This window comes from Crocodylus porosus, unplaced genomic scaffold (assembly GCF_001723895.1).
Source record: "Crocodylus porosus isolate Cpor-Errol unplaced genomic scaffold, CroPor_comp1, whole genome shotgun sequence".
Lineage (NCBI taxonomy): Eukaryota > Metazoa > Chordata > Crocodylia > Crocodylidae > Crocodylus > Crocodylus porosus.
The window spans coordinates 3,684,666-3,695,040 of NW_017728951.1; the positions used below are offsets into that span (position 1 = coordinate 3,684,666).

Below are 10,375 nucleotides of genomic sequence, written 5' to 3' on the forward strand. Positions count from 1 at the left end.
CTTGCTGAACAAGCAATGTCACTTCTTACCTGTTGAATCCTAGTGACCCAAGTTACACAACCAGCCACCCATAGTTCTGGCTCTCTCCTCTACTTCCCTGTATCCATCTACTCTCTTCCCTACAATTTGACTACATATTCCCAGCTGCCAGAAGACCATTACCTTTCAGGGGCTGTACTCACTAGGATTACTCAATTTAAAAAAAAAAAAAAGAGAGAGCGAGAGAGAGAGAGAGAAAATTCGGTGAAATTTGATGATACTCTATGCTCTGCGATACTTGGACTAGCAACCAGAGTCCCTTCTTCCCTTTACTCTGCCCAAAGTACTTATCTGCTAGCGACAGACATTACACAGAAACTGGTTTAAATGATCAGAAACTGGTTTAAACCTGTAACAGAACAGCTGTTCAGTGCATATAAACTGATTTGAAAATGGCTGAAACTGGTTTGAGATAAACCTGGTTGAACGTAGTATCAGACTTAACTGATACCATAAACCAGTTTATGCAATGTCTGTCCCAGACCCCTTGCTGGTTTAAGTTAAATCAGAGTCCCCCAGCATCCTGGCATGCTCTTTGGGCTGGGCAGGACTCTCTGCTCCACAGCAGAGCTGGCCCCTCCCTTCTGCTCCCTGGCTGGAGCTCAGCACAGACGGGTCTGCTGGCTTTCCCGTGCCCCACTCTCACCACTCTGCCTAAGATCCCTTCCTCCTCTCTGCAACAGCAAGGACCTTAATCAGCATGTGGTGTGCTAGCTAATGTCAAGAGGTGTCTATGTGTGTGTCTCTCCAATTTCACTGGGACAGGCAGACAGAACAGTGACCACTTACGGCTTTTGGAGCTAATCAACAGGTCAGCCAGTAGGCTGTTTAAGAGCTTGGAAGTAATGTGAAGAGAGGCTATTGTTTTGCTAATTGAGTGATAAAGACTGTTATCAGCCCCCCCCCCCCCCCGGGCTGGCTTGCTCGCCTGTCAGTTTGCTACACAAAGTGTGACGCAGCAGGGAGGGAGATTGAAAAGCTCCATATCATCAACAGATGCATGTACTACACACCCCACTTGCCTCAGAGTGCTAGCCCAGGGCTGGGGGCTGGTAACGCTCCCACTGCTTGAGCAGCCGGCAGAGAAAAGCCTGGGACTGTGCAGGCAGACCTCCCTAATGACAGAGTCCTGCCAGGGCCTGGCCACGTCCCCCTCAGTTCAGCTCCCTGCAGAAGGAAAGAGAGGGCTGCTCTAGCACACGCTGGCTTCTAGCCTGAGCCACTGCAGGCATATGCCTAAATTTCCTCAGTCCAGAGAGAATGTCTGCCTACTTTCAAATTAGTTCAGCCTAGTCAGGTTAGACTAACCTGTGAAGATTGAATCAATTCAGGCTCAGGCTTTCTGAATGTCTGCCTCAGAGCTCCCAGGCTTGGGTAATATTAAGAGATAAGCAAGTTCCAAAGGCATGCAAACAAAAGAGTTTTGGAAGAGGGAAAAGAATATGTGGAGAAGTAAAGAGCAAAAAGGAAGGCAAAGAATGGGAAATAAATTCACATGAAGCAAAAAGAAAAAAAGAGAAAAGGGGAAGGCCAGTTGAAATAGCTATTAAAACCTGGAAGATATGAGGGTAGACAGTGGAGGTAGACAACAGCTGGAAGAACTAAGCTGGAAAGGGCAATTGAGAAGAAAAACTGAAAAAATAAAATAAAATAAAAAAATTGGAGGAAGAAAAAAAATGATCTGCAGGAAATGAGAGAGAACAAGGGCTAGTAAGCAAGTGAGAGTTTAAAATTTAATTTATAATTTATAAGTTTATTTATAGATTCATAGCCAGAGCAGAGTCCTGTGTGGTTCTCTAGATCAAGGAATGGCCAACCTGAGTTATAGGTGGCACAGGCAGCCTGTGTGTGGCATGAAGCAGATTACAGAGATGGTAGGTAGCACAGCTGCAAATAAGACAGAAAGCAGAAAAAGCAGAACAACAGATCAGGGAAGAAGCACAGGGCCGGGAACAGAAAGCTGGGTTGCAGGTTAGGGAAGGGAAAGTGATCGGAGTGGCATTCTGGGAGGGTGCTGAGCTAATTTGTGCCAAAAAGATTGTCCTCCCCCATTTCTCTAGACCAGTTGTTCTAATCTTTCTAGTCCCATGGCTCACCTTAGGGGGCACATCCAAGCAAGCATGCACATGCCTCTTGCAGCATCTCAAAGTCCTGCAGCTGTCCCCACATCCTGGTTAGTGAAGGGGGTCACATAGAGCTCTAACTGCTCTATGGTAAGAAAACCAGAGGCAAACAGTCCTCCCCCTCCCCTTCCCCCACCCTCTCTCTCTATATATAGTGGTCTTTTGTTTTAATTTTGCAGGAGCATGGATTTCAGGGTATTTTAAAGAGCGACTTTGGGATGTTTTTATTAGGGATTTTTCAGTTGTCAAATAGGGAACACAAGAATTCCTGCTAGGGAGGCAAGTGGCACAACACAGGCAGAGGAGCCTGCTCAGAGCTGACACCTTGGACGCAGCTGGAGGTGGCTGACCTCCTGGCCAAAGTGGGGCCAGGAAGGACATGCTTTGACAGTTCAAAGCAGGCCACCACACCTGGAACATCTTCCAGGCGATAGCTGCCCAGATGGCTGGGCAGGGGGCACACATGGCAGTAGTGCTGCACAAAGGCCAACTTTGCAACCACAGCCCACTGGCAGCTGGCCTAGAGGAGCAGATGCCTCTACTGGCTCTGCAGTCACTATCTGGTACTAGAGCCAATGTTTCTGGGAGGCATGCCACAAGATAAGCCCTATCCCCTCCAATCACCTTCCCCTCCCTGATCTGCTGATCAGTTTTCTGTTCCCTACGCAATCTGCCACATGCTGCACATGCCATGCTACTTGTGGGATTCTGGGATGGAGCTGTTCTCATTTACGCTAGAAGTGCTCCCAAACAGACTTAAAAAAAACAGAAACAAATCACCTTTGCCCTCACTTTCCCACATTCCAAGCAGTTATCCTTTCTGTGCTGCACATAACAATAACTGCTGCAATGAATCTGTCCTTTCCACTGATAATAAAATAAATAGTCAAAATATACCAGTAGTTGTGGCAGAAGTGCCTAATTCCTAACATAGGTTTTGTTTACTTTAATGTTGCTTCATAAATAAAGCTGAAACATTATCACTTCATTCTCTCTTAAATGCTTTTTATTTTCCAAAGTCATTCTATTAAAATATTCCAGGTACATTCTATTAAAATATTCCAGGTAAATTTTTTATTTATATTTTTTTCTAAGAAGGAGGTCACATATATACCATTAGCTATTCATGGGCAGATTCTTCTTGGATTGCTTCCATGTTCCCAGATAAAATATTCCACTAACTCTTCTAAAACAATTCTCAACACTCCAGCAGCACAAGTAATGTTACTGTATGTCAGAGTCCTTTAGTAGCTAATATCTCAGTAGCTATTATTGCAGCCTTCAAAGAAAAAATATTAGACAGTAATTTATTTTCTTAATCTACATAAAAACCTTCCATAAGAGAAAGAATGAAATTACATTTTTAACACTGCAAGATTGGTTCAGCATCAACAGGCAGAAAACCCCTACCAGTCCTGAAATTATTGCTTTCATTCTACAGCAACCTCACCATCTCAGTCTGTGTGAATAACAGAGGCATTAATATAAAATACAATACTTGACCAAAAGGAAAGCATTTTGAAATTATGTAAATTTTTTTCTCAAAGGGTACACTACGTGCGTGTATAGATACGTTTTATCTAGCTCGCTAGATAGATAGATATGCCTAAAATGAAAATATATTTATTTATTCATTCATTCATTCTAGGCATATCTAACTATATGCCTAAAATGAATTGTACTTTAATATGTTAAATAGAAAAAGAAAAAAAAAATCAATAATTGTATTTTTATTTTGTAACCAAAAGCAAAAACATGCTTGGTTGAACATTTAGAATGATTGGGTTGCTTAATTGGATATTTTTGTACACTTGATTTGAATATATGCCAGGTAAAAGATTTCAAATGGATCAAAAGAATCCAAAGCTGTGGCAACCCTTTGATCAATATTACTTAGCACATGTATGGGTTCTAAGCATCATATTTTAAATATAAACAGTAAGTCAAACTACAAGCTGCCTAGACTTTTTTATATCACCTCTTGGAGGTGTTGAACATATTTTGACACTGTGTTTTGTTAGGATTTTATTTATCCAACTAAAGATATTTTTAAAACCTACCCAGATGTATGATTTTTTTTATTTAAAATAAAGAGATTCCAGAGTCTAAGTTTTCCATAATACACATGTTAAGATAGGTAATTTTATGTGATTAAATACTAGGGATGTGCGAAGCAGTCCCCATTTGATTCAAATTTGGATTCAGCCCAAATCAGGGACAGCAATTCAATTGATTCAGATCACTGACCCCAATTCAATTCGGCTGAATCCGAGTCTGAAGATCCCATGCTGATTCAGAGAATCAGTAATGTGAACATAGACAGTTTTAAATGGTTTTTTTTACATGCCTCGAAGTACCAGTGCAGCTCGTGAACATTGCAATGTTGGGGCGGATGGAGCGCCACATGCTCGGTGGCAAACCTGGAAGTGGATCAGAAGTATTTCCAGTCCACTTCTGGGTCTGCCAGAGAGACACCAGGTGCCCCTCCGCTTTCTCCGACCCAGAAGGCACCAGTTGCGGAGCCAGTCAAATTAAAGCACCCTCCGATTCAATTTTTTCAACGGAAATATGATTTTTATTGGATTTTTTTTACATTTCTTAGTAGAAAAGTTGTGCTTTTTGTGTATTATTTGGACCTATTGGCAATTTTTAAATGATTTTTGATCTATATATGATCAGTCAATTGACCAAACTTTATTTGAGCAGTCAAATACCCAACCCTAGATAAGATTCTTGATTAAAGCTTTGTTAATAGTTTGTAACTATGGCATTCTTGGACTTCTGTGGTCTCATTTTTCTATGGGTTTCCAGTGTAGCTTAATGGACCTACACATGAGGAGCAATACTAGAGGAGCAATAACTGTTTATCAAAAGTGACACTTTACTGAAATAGATTTATAGCATGGGTATAAGGAAAATATCACATGAATATGAATTAAAAACAATCTGATTCAAAACTTACTAAATATCAATTGGTTTTCCCCATTGGATCAGAACAATAATTAGTATGTTTGCTCAGTAATATTTTTTTCTGCCTAGATATATATTCATAACATAGGCACATTATGTGGCTTTTTAAAACATGGCTTTTAAAAAACACAGAAGAACACTACTTTAATTTTAAAGTCAGTTTTCTTCTCTACTTCAGCCTAACATCAGTTACTAGAGGAATATGAAAGTGTACGGACACCATCTTTTCTCAGGCTGGAAAGGAAATAATCAGTCCTTTGGAGAAAGGAAGGATCCCATCTGTGTGCCATCAGTGCAAAGACACTAAGGAGAAATCATGCGACTAAAGGGTTATGTGAGTGGACTTCATGTGTAGAGAATTGTGTGTTCATTCCTGGCTAGGACAGGGTAAAACCTGGAATGAGGTTATTTGCCAAGATAAGGAAAAAAGGTAAGGTCTTCAGTAAACCAGTAATCCATAGTGGGCATGAAACAAGTCCCACGAGCAAAAGGAAAGGTGAGGGAACCTTTTTTTGACCTCAGAAAAGGCCAAACAGACTTGAGCAGGTTTTTGTGAAGGCAAAAGGCTCAACAGATTTTGTTGTATGTTAAAGAGAGATTTTTGCTTGGAAGTATTACTTGGTGGTATTTGATTGAGCGCAGTGATGCATGCAGGATGAAAAGTCTCAACTGTCTTACATGGCATAATTAACTAATGCCAAGTTGTCTGCTGAATGTCTTAAAAGTACACTTCCACAAGATAGATAAGTGATAAATACTAATAATATTGCATAATTGCATTTCAGACCATAAGCAGCAAGACCATTGTTTCCCTATTCATAGCATTTTCTATTATTCTTATCGCTTTACTTAGCTTATGTAAGCACTCTCTTCTAGAAGCACTAATAAAAGAAGCCTGAAAACAAAACAAAATAAGTGTTCTTAATACTAATTGTCTTATTATTCACTTTCTGAAGTCTTGCTCATATTAAACAGCCCTTCATGAAAATAGCCTGAGAGCAGAGAAAAACATTATTGATAATCCCTTGGGTAATTTAAGACTGTTTCGAAGCCTGAACTTTGAAAGTTAGGGTGGTAAAAAGTGAAGAAACAAAACTAAGTTAGCCACTGTTAGTTCTAATGGAGGAAGTTACAAGAGAAAAAAGTGGCAGGGTAGACAGACAAGTGAAAAAACTGAAAAGCTTTCTTTGAATACTTAGGTAGATAAGCCTCTGAACCAGTAATTTATTATTCTGTGCCATATAGGCTCTTCTCCCTGCCCTGCTCGCCATACTACATGTATGCCTTCCAGTGGTGCATTAAATGATGTAGTTAACATCTGTCTCATGTGGATCATTGTAAAACTATAAAACTATTTTTCATGTACGGACAGAGTTAATGAATAAATTGTCTCCATCTAAGGAGTCATTACTGCCACTGAAGGATTATAAATGACACCCCAAAAGGGGAAAAGGGCTGTGGGGGCAAACAGGAAGAGGCAGAGAGAATGCGACTGGCCAGACTTAAAGACTGGCCACTCTCACTGGGACCAGAGAGATGAGGAGAACCTGACAACTGAATATCATCTACCACAATCTTGCCTGATAAAATTAAGATTTACTAAAACAATAATTGTATAACCTTCCCCTGAGGCATATAGAGCAGCAGATTATCAACTGGTATAAATCGTTATACTTCACAGTTTCTGGATGTCCCTCACACAGCAAATGAATGGATGGGTGTTTCCATTTTGATTGCATAAAGTCCTGTGATAACGCAGAAACATAATTTTTAGGGGCTAACCTGTGCAAAAATAAGTTTACAAAAGAATGTGGTAGATATCTAAGAAGTATTTACCCATTGTTATATACCTAAGAAGGTAGATGGCCTACTTTGCCACTACAAGGAGACAAGAAATCTCCACTGCCTTGCATGAAGCCTATAATCCCTTTTTATCCCTTTCAGGATATGGATGTGCCAATATTGGCCCTGTTCTGCAGGTAAGCACATGCTCTCCAAGATTATTTATCCAGCACCTTTCTCATTCATAAAACTCATAATAAATGTTTTTAAGATACTTTCCTATTTTAAATAGGAAAGTAAGAGGCAAACACCTAAAAACCAGCATGTTTTGCTGAAAACAGACTGGCATTATCTAGCCTGCATTGCAAAGATGATAGCAATGGCAGTCAAACCAGGGAAGCTTTCAGACAGTAAGAAAAATGAGTAGCCTAAGAGGTATATAAGGAACAACTGGAAATGAGACCACAGGGTTGAGGAAAAATCTAGTTTAAAATAGATTCTTCAAAAAAAAAAAAAAAAAAGACTACATAAAAGAAAGAAAAGTTACCAAAATTATATTATCAAAAAAGCTTGAATTTTGTTGTTATGACAAATTATGGAACAATTTTTATATGATTAAAAATTCCCTTTCAATAAAACTGAGACCCCAGCATGGGATAAAATATCAAGAATTTGAATAGTTGGTCAAAGTATAACAGTACAGATATACAGAGTGCTGTGTTTTCAATAAAAAAATTGAATCAACACTTAGTTCAGTCTGACCATTTAGAATGGAATTAATTGGAATAAGTTATACGTAAGAACTGTAAAATGTGGTACTAACTTCGGGTTAAGAAAAGTAAAAGCCCAGAGAGGGAATTTTGAGAAAGAATATATCCGCACAATGTTCCTGATGGACAGTCACCCAATAATTCTGCCACCTTTTAAAAAGTACATGGGTAACAGGTGTCTTTCCAGGGGTTGCCATGAAGTCCCTGGAGTCCCTTAAGCCCTCCCTTAGTGGGCAATCACCCCTTCAGTTGCCTGCCTACCTGTGATGTATTGCTTTATAGGCAGGAGGCTACCCTAGGGCTTCCTAAAATGCTCTCAAATGACCACCAGGTGCATGTGGTCCCTGCCTTACGGGCTAAATGCATGGCTCCATTCCACCCCTACACCATGCCCCATGCCTCGCAGATGGCATCCTCATTGATGTTCTCTTCTACCTAGCCCCCTCCTCTGGGGTTCCTGGACCCTCTTTGGTCCCACATTTTCAGCCCCTCAATCTTGGCTCCAGACCCCTCCCTGAGTTCCTAGGAACCTCCTCCTCCCCTTAATTCCTCCCCAAACCTCCAGATATCTTTAGGTGATATCATTCACGTTGATCTTCTGGAGCTGCAGCCATCCTGCTGAGGAGTTGTTCTCTCAGCAGGCACCCAGCTGTTACTGCTGTCTCATCTCAGGGCCTGAGCTTAAATCCTACCTATGCCCAGCCTTCCTTCACAGTCAGATGACACCATAAATCAACCCTGGCTGCACATGCAGGCTGCCTCAGCATTAGCCAGCCTGCTTCTTAAAGTCGCAGGAGCACAAACCCTCCTGCCACACACAGAACTATTCCCACTACAGCCATTTATTCCACAGCATTAGCAGAATCAATCTTTTTGGGACATTGAGCTAAATGATGACAGCATAGTGAAAGTACCACTTCATGTTACTTTACTAACCTTTAGGCTAAACGCTTTTACAGCAAGGCATGTATCTACTACTCTTTACAAGACCTTGTAAAACAGGGACTTCATTCACATTGGACCTATAGATGTTACCGTAATAGAAAACTATTCTACAAGCCTTGTAGATGCATTGAACAGAAAAAGAGAACACAGAGGGGCACAGGCATCACAGTTAGCATGTGGATTCGCTAATAAAAACTGCCACTGAACATATACAACTCAGCTGCAAACTATAAGCATGCAGCACTTCCCCCTATCCAGTCATACTAAGGGCATCTAGTAGACCTAAATGTATCAGCAACTGCCCTGTTCTATTGCTAGAAGGAAATTCTCAATCAGTGTGCACCTTTCTGTCTCACACCCATCTCTGCAATGAGATTGATTTGAGACTCCAAGGATTCTAGCTATTAGCAGAGTTCCTTCATTGTCATTTTCTTAGAAACAGATTCAAGACAGGTTGTCAAGACTGTCTTTGTCAAGTGATGACCCTGCGAGTTGAGGCCACACACAGTTACGTTCTTTAGGAAACCTAGAACTCAGTCCTCATTCTATCTAGTTAAACAAAGCATTCTTTCCACAATTCTGTCCTTAAGGTAATGCTGCCAGGATAAGATGCTCATTGATCAAGTGTCAGGAAACAACTGTGCTGTGGTCTTGAGTCCTTCACGTTTCTGTTTACATTTTTACAGTTTAAGAAATGGAAGAGAGATGTTAAAAGACAACTCAATAGTCTCTGATGGTCATCCACAATCTAGAGAGCCTAAAGCAAACTATACATCATTTTACATGCTTGAGGAACACCACAAAGTGTTCTGAAGATGGTTGTGTTTTACACTTGTAAACAACTAAGAGACCATAGGCAGATATAATTCAGCCACATATAAAATAAAGAAGAAAAGAACCAGAGTGACAGACTGAAAGATATGCTTCGTGCCCTGGTCTGACCTAGAAATCCTTCTCCCGAGTGTCACTAATAGCAGCATAACAATAAGATGGGTGCGTTTTCTTTAGCTATATGTTCAAAACTGCTTAGGACTGCTCACGAGACATATGTCAATATGATTGATGGCTTAGAATGACAGCATATGGAAAAGTGCCCTGATCCTACCCCCAGCAACCTAATATTCCTCTCCTTGCATTTGAAAACACAAGTCTTGTGTTTTTGCCAGTAGGCAAGTAGAAAGCTCATCCAAATGTATAAGGAGCTGCATTGGCAGTGGAGAATTAAACATAACCTATTTGAAACTTTTTTTTTTTTTTAAGAAACCATACAGCCCAAATTTAGAAAGTTCCACCTAAATGGGTGTTGAAAGAGAGCCTACAAAAGCCTTATGCAAAGCATCCAAAGTATTTAGTGGATTCAATATTTTTACACTTTCTTGTGAATCATGTAAAATTCATTTTGGACTATTAGATAATTACCCTGCTTCCTCATGGCTTTGCCTACCATGGAATATGATTTTGGAACAGTTGTATTTGCTCTGCGGTCAGGATTTATTCCACTGTGTTGACTACCACTGCAAAGTAATCTTGGTGGAGAGGCAAACAGTAGACTGCACCCTGTACAAGCAATTTAGCATCTGTATGACAGGAAGTATTCCAGGCCCTTAGAGGAGTAAATAATTGATAGGGAAGCTCTGGCTTTTCATCTATGCAGCTTTTTAAAATCCTCCTTTAATGTGCATCAGAGTGCATCTAGGACACCACAGTGCCAAGGGAGATAAGGTTTTGTTCAGGCAACTGGCTAAT

General features: G+C 40.5%; 1 long non-coding RNA gene across 1 annotated transcript in view; it reads left to right on the forward strand.

Moving 5' to 3' along the window:
* Positions 1-9,992, forward strand: part of LOC109323944 — an 18,022-nt gene extending 8,030 nt beyond the window's left edge. The window contains exon 3 of the long non-coding RNA XR_002104794.1: positions 9,982-9,992. This is a non-coding gene — a long non-coding RNA (uncharacterized LOC109323944). The remainder of the gene's footprint in view (positions 1-9,981) is intronic.
* The last annotated feature ends 383 nt before the right edge of the window (positions 9,993-10,375 follow it).